The sequence below is a fragment of the Limulus polyphemus genome, unplaced genomic scaffold (genome assembly GCF_000517525.1).
Source record: "Limulus polyphemus unplaced genomic scaffold, Limulus_polyphemus-2.1.2 Scaffold9025, whole genome shotgun sequence".
NCBI lineage: Eukaryota > Metazoa > Arthropoda > Merostomata > Xiphosura > Limulidae > Limulus > Limulus polyphemus.
This window is the reverse complement of record NW_013674635.1, coordinates 3,857-12,799: the sequence shown is the minus strand read 5'-3', so window position 1 is coordinate 12,799 and position 8,943 is coordinate 3,857. Positions and strand designations below refer to the sequence as shown.

Genomic DNA, 8,943 nt, shown 5'->3' with positions numbered 1-8,943 from the left:
GATCTGTTTCAGTTTAACAACAATCCGCCATGCTAGTCATGGCAGTAATCCAGTACAATCACCAGATCTGTTTCAGTTTAACAACAATCCGCCATGCTAGTCATGGCAGTAATGGTGATTGTACTGGATATTTCTTGATGAATGAGTTACAACCACGCCCACCAAGAGGGCGGGGAAGCCGGGGAAATTTCCGGAAAATTTTAAAAACAAAAATAACATAACCTCATTCAGACACTCTTCCTAAGCTGTGGTGTAACCTTTCACGTTTTCTGTACCACCCCTCCAGTGGCAAGGCTAATAACGATAAAAACCAGATTTTATGTACACTGTACTATAATACGTCGTAGTATAATACACTCGTTTCTTTTGTTACTAACCGAGAAGCCAGTAGCTGTTTTTAGACTCTGTAGAGCCAACAGTATAAATACCTCGACGTGATGACATTTTAGTCTAAAGTCTTGGTGAATACAAATAATATAGGTGTCGCTTATGACTACTACGACGGAACTTCGAACTTGAAAACATTGGATTATCTGAATTTCATTTCAAAACAATAGACATTAAAAACACGGCACGTAATTGTAAAATAATAATAATAGTGTAATCTGTGGCAAATTTTATCTTATTGTTCTTATGGCTACCGTTTGATCTTCAGGTGAACTTAATATCCACACGTCCTAATACTCTTCCTTGATTGGCCAATGAATGTAGTACCATGCATGCCGGCTTGCTCCTCCATTGTTGGGGGGGGGGGGGGAATTGATTGAGGGGGGCATATACCAATCCTTCCCCGGGCCCCAGGAAAGCTCTCGGCAGTCCCGGCTACAATCGAACAAAACACATTACAGGGATTTGTTGCCCCAATAGAAGGAGAGTCTAACCAGATATAAAGATGTTGACCTGCTGAATACGTCACTCAGACTTAATTCTATTTATAAATGTATAAAGAAAATACAGATAAATGACAAAAGGGGAGTGGGGGAGAGAATAGGTTTCATGGCGAGGAAGGTGTTCTATACGTTGAGAACAAAAGGTAACATTCACTTTAGAGATTCGTACAATAACAACTGGGTTAGGCTGTTTTTTGTTGTTTTCGGTTTAAAGAAAAATATATAAAAACAGTATAAGGTAATTCATGATGTACAGTCAAATACAACTACAATCCTAAACCCTATGTACAGTCAAATACAACTACAATCCTAAACCGTATGTACAGTCAAATACAACTACAATCCTAAACCCTATTATATACGCAAAAACACTCCATTATCAACTCAATATTATAAACAATAATCCCTGTAACTATCGTTCTCCTCCTTCACGTAGCAACGATAATCCCTGTAACTTCACGTTACATCTTCCTTACTCCTCCTTAACGTAGCAACGATAATCCCTGTAACTATCGTTCTCCTCCTTCACGTAGCAACGATAATCCCTGTAACTTCATGTCACGTCTATCGTTCTCCTCCTTCACGTAGCAACGATAATCCCTGTAACTTCATGTCACGTCTTCCTTTCTCCTCCTTCACGTAGCAACGATAATCCCTGTAACTTCACGTTACATCTTCCTTACTCCTCCTTCACGTAGCAACGATAATCCCTGTAACTTCATGTTACATCTTCCTTACTCCTCCTTCACGTAGCAACGATAATCCCCGTAACTTCATGTTACATCCTCCTTCACGTAGTTTGATTTGACGAATACATAGGTAGTAAAGTTAGAGCTGGATAGATGGGGAAAATATAAAAGGTGTATTTAAGCGTACTGGTGTGATGATGACAAGTAATACACTACCTAAATGTAATTATTAACCAGGTCACATTTTTATTTTCAGCTACTAGTTATAAGTTCACGTCCCGCGTTTTGGGCTGCTAACCTGCTGTAAGAACTGTGTATGGTGCGAGGAGCCAAAGTTCAATCCCGGATCATCTTATCAGAAATGCAGGTATGCCGTCCAAGCGTCGTGGTTCTCATTCCCGTAACTAAGATTCAGGTGATCGACAACGACTGATATGCAGTTGCTACTATAGCATGTACATAATGGAGTCTATTCAGTCCTGTTGACTCTGTGTTTGTATAATTCCTTACAACCAAAACCTGGAGAAATTCAGGTGGACTTCTCAAGACTCGACCTCTCAATCCCAGGCGACAGTACAGTCCGTCTTCTCAGTTCCGAGGGGGGGAATGATAGATGAAGTCCACATGTTCTACACCACGGATTTTAGTGAGAATTACCCATAATTCTGTTAGAATTACCCATAATTAATTAATAATTAATTCTACGGGCCATATTAACTATGTTGACATGCCTGTTAAAACTTTGATTCTGTTTCTACGGGCCATATTAACTATGTTGACATGCCTGTTAAAACTTTGATTCTGTTTCTATGGGCCATATTAAATATGTTTACAGGCCTGTTAAAACGTTGATTCTGTTTCTACGGGCCATATTAACTATGTTTATAGACCTGTTAAAACGTTGATTCTGTTTCTACGGGCCATATTAAATATGTTTACAGGCCTGTTAAAACGTCGATTCTGTTTCTACGGGCCATATTAAATATGTTTACAGACCTGTTAAAACGTTGATTCTGTTTCTACGGGCCATATTAAATATGTTTACAGGCCTGTTAAAACGTCGATTCTGTTTCTACGGGCCATATTAAATATGTTTACAGGCCTGTTAAAACGTTGATTCTGTTTCTACGGGCCATATTAACTATGTTGACGAATATTCCTTTGTTTATTAGCTCTAGCTGTAAAACAGTGTGAAACTGAAAGTTATTGCTTTATACACTGGTTTTATTTCGATAAAATCTTTGAATTTCTATATAATTACATCCATTGTTACATCTAAATAATTTATAAATATACACAGAAAATGTACAGTATGGCTAAAAGAGTTCCACGCTTAACAAAAAACCTAAAACATGTACAACATTAACAGATATTGATGGTGGGAAAATTTGCAAAATTTCATGAAAAACGCAAAGTACATCATTACCACAACGTCTACTTGAGATCTAAAAAATTACAGGCGTTAGATGGCGGTTTTCGTTACACCAGTTTGACACTAACAGAAATAAAAATAAACAAAAATCTGTTTTACCATCTACGAGTTTCTACATGTAATAATAGTCTCAAACCCTGTTTGTTTATGACGTATGAACCCGTGACCACGTACTTGTCAATTCTGGTGTTGTTCGATTTATAAATGTATCACTCCGTCATTGTCTGTCTGTGATGGGAAAACGCCCAGATATTGAGACATCTAATGTTGAAAATTAATAATTAATAGTCGTGTGTTTGTTAAACACAATAACACGTGGCTTGTAACACAACACACGAACTCGGTTAACTTCATAAAACTGTAACAGCGACTTTTATAATATTCTCTGCTTCTTTCATAGTGGCATCCCTCAAGGCTAAGTAAAATTAAGGCAGGCGTTAGAAAGTACTTTCTTAAACAGAAGAACCGTGTTTCTAACACGTTAAGAGCAAGTGTATGATGGTATTTTAACGGGGCACGACCCGCGCCAGCCGTGATTCATGGTCTCCATCATCCTTCTTGAGAATGGACTCCAGCTGCTCTACTACATGGTTGGGGCAGACCCATTCTGAAAAGGGGTAGACTAGAGCTGTACCTGGAGTTAACGTCTACAGTGCTATGAAGCGAACAACGACAAATCAATAAACCCCGGATTGTTAGATTTTCTGCGTGTCTTCATCACATAATATAATACGATATTCGGGGAGGAACAAAAGTGAAATTAATCGCCTACACAACAAATTTAAATGTCAGTAGCAGAGTTTTAGAAGCTCGGGTTTGAAGCAGATCTACGCCAATAAGTGTATTAACACCAATAAATACATAACAATTAGATATATCTGAATATAACGACATTCAAAAAAGAATGGGTTAACAGTAATGTAAAAGACCTATATACACGCCATATGAAAACAAGAACGTACATTATGTGGCTGATATAATAGTCAGCGTAGCTTGTTAAAACGGGTTTTGGAACGTTCGCTGATATAATAGTCAGGGTAGCTTGTTAAAACGGGTTTTGGAACGTTCGCTGATATAATAGTCAGGGTAGCTTGTTAAAACGGGTTTTGGAACGTTCGCTGATATAATAGTCAGGGTAGCTTGTTAAAACGGGTTTTGGAACGTTCGCTGATATAATAGTCAGGGTAGCTCGTTAAAACGGGTTTTGGAACGTTCGCTGATATAATAGTCAGGGTAGCTTGTTAAAACGGGTTTTGGAACGTTCGCTGATGTAATAGTCAGCGTAGTTTGTTAAAACAGGTTTTGGAACGTTCGTTCTCTTTCTTTTTTGGTATATTATTAATTGAGATAAGCACGTGGTTAGTTATAAATTCAGTTTCTGGTCATCGATGAGCACTAAGAAAAGTACCGAAACTTTCGGTGTCAGAATTCCGAATAAAACATCTCTAGAGCCACGTGTATTTTACTGACGATCTGTATCCAAGTTCCAACTTAACTAAGAACAAGGTTGATTTTCAATAAACACACGTATGTTTCTCTAATAACCATGTAAAAATAAATAAATGTGTATACACACAAACTCACACATAACTTTCTTACATTCGATACTCTAATTTCGATGGCACATTAATCTGGCGAAATGAAAATTATTTATTATGGTCGATAGAAAGTACGTTAACATAAAATGAAAACAAAGTAAAATATACACCTCTATTTTTTAAATTAATACTGACCGTGTCCTGAATAAGGGAGACATGCTCAACACCAGTTATTCCTGTCAGAACTATGTTTTTTTATCGGTTGTCCACAGTAAAACGTTTGTGTGTACAATCGATAAAATTTTGTGTGAATTTTAAAACATAGATCTTTCTAATATTTAATTGATCTTAACATTTATTTTAATACTCGTAATATTGAGACTACATTAACGTGTGTCAACAATACTGATCTCGAGAACACATATATATATACATATATACTATTTTACACCTTTTCACAATACACACCTCACAACAATAGTTTACAAATATTGACTGTTATCGACCATTCCGTGCTGTGACATAGGAGACTCATTTCAATTCTTTCTCTACACCTATTTCATTCTCGCTTGTTTTTTTTTTTTCGTGAATATTCTCTTTCTATCTCTCTCTCCATGATGAGATACTTACCTGTTTTATGGTCATTGCTCTTAACTACGACAAGAACTACACTTACAAGAATTTTTACAAAATGTCATCAATAAACATATTATTAGAGTGAATAGAACTAATGGCCGCCCGGGGGCGCTGTTCTCTGGCGTCCCGCTGTTAGAGTCACCTATAGTTTCTGGTAACAAGTACGTTCGATTTTCGCCTACGGCGGAGGAGGGGTTTAAATAGTAAACGTCTCTCCTCGCCTCCCCAGCCGCCCGACTAAAGCTTCGGTCCCCCGTAGTTAATAAATCGAAAACACAGGCATCAAAATAAAAGTCTGTAACGTTCCAGTTTTTACATACGCTTACCGCTTCCTGCACGGGCATGGCTTTACCATTCAGTTGGCCATAGTTTATACGTTCCCGACGGGGGCAACCCTTTAAACACAGCTGTAGGGCTTCACTTCTCTCGCCTAGCTTGGCTACTTCTTCAGGTATTTTTATAGCAAAAGTCAAATACTTTCCGACTTGTCTGATGATAATATGGGTCAGGATGTGGCGAGCGTGTATTTCAACGTGACGGCCAGGCTCCTTTTCCACTATGAAAACCGTGTCACCCGTCCTGGTACCCCGTGTACCGTCGACGAACGCACCAGGCAAGCTATCAGTCTGAGCTTCGAACGTTTTTTCCGTGGTACAAGGTCTGTGATCCCGTAATAACACGGTCACCTAGTGAGAGAGATACAAGAATATTAAGGAATACCGTCCAGTTGTGTAATAAGTTCTTACACTGTGGGGGATAAGGTCGTTATTAAAGTACACGTAACTTCAAACTCTGACAAAACAGAATAACTAAGTTCAGTTTCAGTAAAAGTCCTCCCAATAAAACAATTACAAATTAAAGGAATTAGGCTTTGGTGTTGTAATGTGTATCTTCATGATAGTAGCAAAGAGATGATCATGTACCTATTTCAACCTGGTATCTATTCTAATGGAGATTCATGAACAACTGTGATATCGGTTTGTTTATACGGTGTCACGGAGAACGTTCTGTAATCAAAACCCTGAAACCTCAAGGTTTCAACATTCTAAAACTACTGTATATTATTGAACAACGCGTTATACACACATAAATTGTATGGTTTTTCTCTCCTACAGAACTTTTAAAACAAAGAAGTGATAAATAACGATTATAATACACCTCTTATGCTCTAACCCTATTAGCTTCCTACAAAATTGGAACAGCGATGATTTTACTTTTCACGTGGTTAGACCAAATCCGGACTTGATAGATGTACTTGACATTTTACGATAAGATTCTTGTGCGAGACAACACCAGAAGAATACGACACGCGAGAAATTCCCCAAGGGGATCATTAATGTATTGAACTTTGCTGCATGACCTTACCCACGGATCACATTTACTGATGTTTCTACAAACAATTGACTGCCACGGTTTCAATATATATACAGGACTAAACTGTGTTAAAACTATCTAAAACATCAATATCCTCCCTTCCGTATTCTGTGGTCAAAAATGATGTAGTTGTGTTTCCAACACACGAGTGTATGAAATACGTGAAAGAGCCTTACGCTAAAAGCTATGATTTTTAAAGTACAGCAGATATTAGTATTCTAGGCACAAAAACCAGGTTGACGCTGTTCCTTATGGCTGTCTCCTGCTTCCTTTGATAACGTTTCGGTCTCCATGTTGAGTTCTTCACTGGACCCGAAAGGTCGTCTCAAAACCAAGAGATAAAGAAGCTAGAGACGTCACAAGTTAAATGTGTTACAGAGACGTTTGTTAAACTTAGTGTGTTACAGATTGTCACTTGTGTTTTACAGTGGGGATGAGGACTGACCTCGACAAGTAGCACATCTGTTAAGACACGTTATCTGTGACAGGAAACATGGGAAGTAAAGCTGATACAGGTATAGAGGAACCCTTGTTAATAATAGCTCACCGTTACATCTGAAAACAACTCGCTCTCTTGAAATGTAAGATGGGCTTTATAAGGAGCTTTAGAAACTACTGTATATAAACACTGTTGGCTTTATATTCTAATTTATCTATAAAACTTTAAAAAAACAGCTGCCAAGTCAACACGATAAACAAACTCAAATCCATGTTCTTAGCCCAAATGGTAGACACGTAAAATACTTTCAAAAATCGATCTCAAACGTATCACGAAAAAAGGAAAAGTTGGCAGATAGCTCTCAATAAGCCTAGCAGGTGTAACTTTAAGTATTTATCCATCAGAATAGAATAGTGACAGGATCTAACAACTAACTAGGAATATAATGTAACTGCTACATTGTTATCTTAAAACTAAAATAAGTCTTAAGATACTCATTAACCTTGATAGACATGCAAAGAAATTAACAAAAAATAAGACTTCGTTTGAAATAATTGACGAAGATGTTTCAATTGAAATCACCAGTTTACAAAATACAAATAACAAACGTACATTTACTTATAATGACAAAGTTTAAACATGTGAAGGTGATCAGGATTAAAGTTCTTGTCCCAAATAACTTACTAAACCTTTACAAGAGATTATAAAAACATCGACTAAACAAAAATCACTTTAAGGTTGATTGAATTTACAATCAATAATTTATTAACAAATAATAGAGAAATATTGACGCAACAAATCAATTTTCTATGGGCCAACCAGAAATATGAGGATTGAAACAATACCATCAAGATAAAATCTTGTACCCACAGAAACTATTAAACACGGGAGTCTTTAGTCAAAAACAAAACTAATTGTTTATGAACATTTAAACCTGATGATGTTCTATTTCCATGCATGATTACTTCAGTTATAATAACTGTGTCATATGTTGTGTCCCCTATTCCTTCATTATCTAATTATCCCCCGTGATTTTGATATTCAGAAACCATTAACTAGCAGTTCAACCAGGAAGTTAACGGTGATAATAATTCAAAGAGAATGAAGGTTACCATAAAGATTTTATCATCACAATACACCTGCCATCTGAAACTAGGATCGAGTTACTGTGGACAGTTTACTTCTTGTAGAAAAACAGAATCTTGGTTCTCCAGCTGCCGTATATCTAATCCAAAACACCTTAGGTGTGAAAACAAAAGTGCGGTCAAAAAAGGATTGAGCGTGCGACTTAAAGGAATGGCCCATGTTGAACAAAATACGCGGCCTGGCTAACTAATGAATAAATATTTGTTGTAAAATTCTTATCAATGCTATAATTGTAGCTACCAGTTTGGTCACCAATTTTGATTTCATTCCTTTAAGTCACACGCTCAATCCTTATTTTGGCTGCACATTTTTTTTTACACCTAATGTGTTTTTGATTAGATATCATGACTTTTTGTCAATACACACCAACAAACCATACCACATAAGAAATTGACACTCGATAGTAACCCACATTAGCTTTAGGATCGCAACCCTATTATTCAGAACAGATCTATACTTTACAAAACCAACCAGCTTCTTTAAAATATATTATGTTAGTTTTCCTCTCTAAAACATTGTTAATAGTTTCCTTCATAGTAACACCATGGAATTTAGATTAACAGTTTCTTGTCATCACCCCCATGCAATCGGTTCAGCCTTATCGAGCATCATTATTTATGCTAATTGCTTAAACTAATACCACGTGACTCTAAACGCTCTTTAATTAGGATAATTTCATAAAATTTAGTAAATCTGTGCTGAAAAGTTGGCAATGAATAATCAATAATAACCGTCCTACCCGATGATTCTTTTGAAAACTAGAGCTAGAAACTGCTAATATAGTTTGCTTGGCCTAACC

The 8,943-nt window shown here is 36.9% G+C and overlaps 1 long non-coding RNA gene across 1 annotated transcript in view; it reads right to left on the bottom strand.

The window, feature by feature from the left end:
• Window positions 1–5,833: 5,833 nt before the first annotated feature.
• The window catches only part of LOC106475709, a 6,076-nt gene continuing 2,966 nt past the window's right edge, over window positions 5,834–8,943 (bottom strand). The window contains exon 2 of the long non-coding RNA XR_002608958.1: window positions 5,834–5,871. This is a non-coding gene — a long non-coding RNA (uncharacterized LOC106475709). The remainder of the gene's footprint in view (window positions 5,872–8,943) is intronic.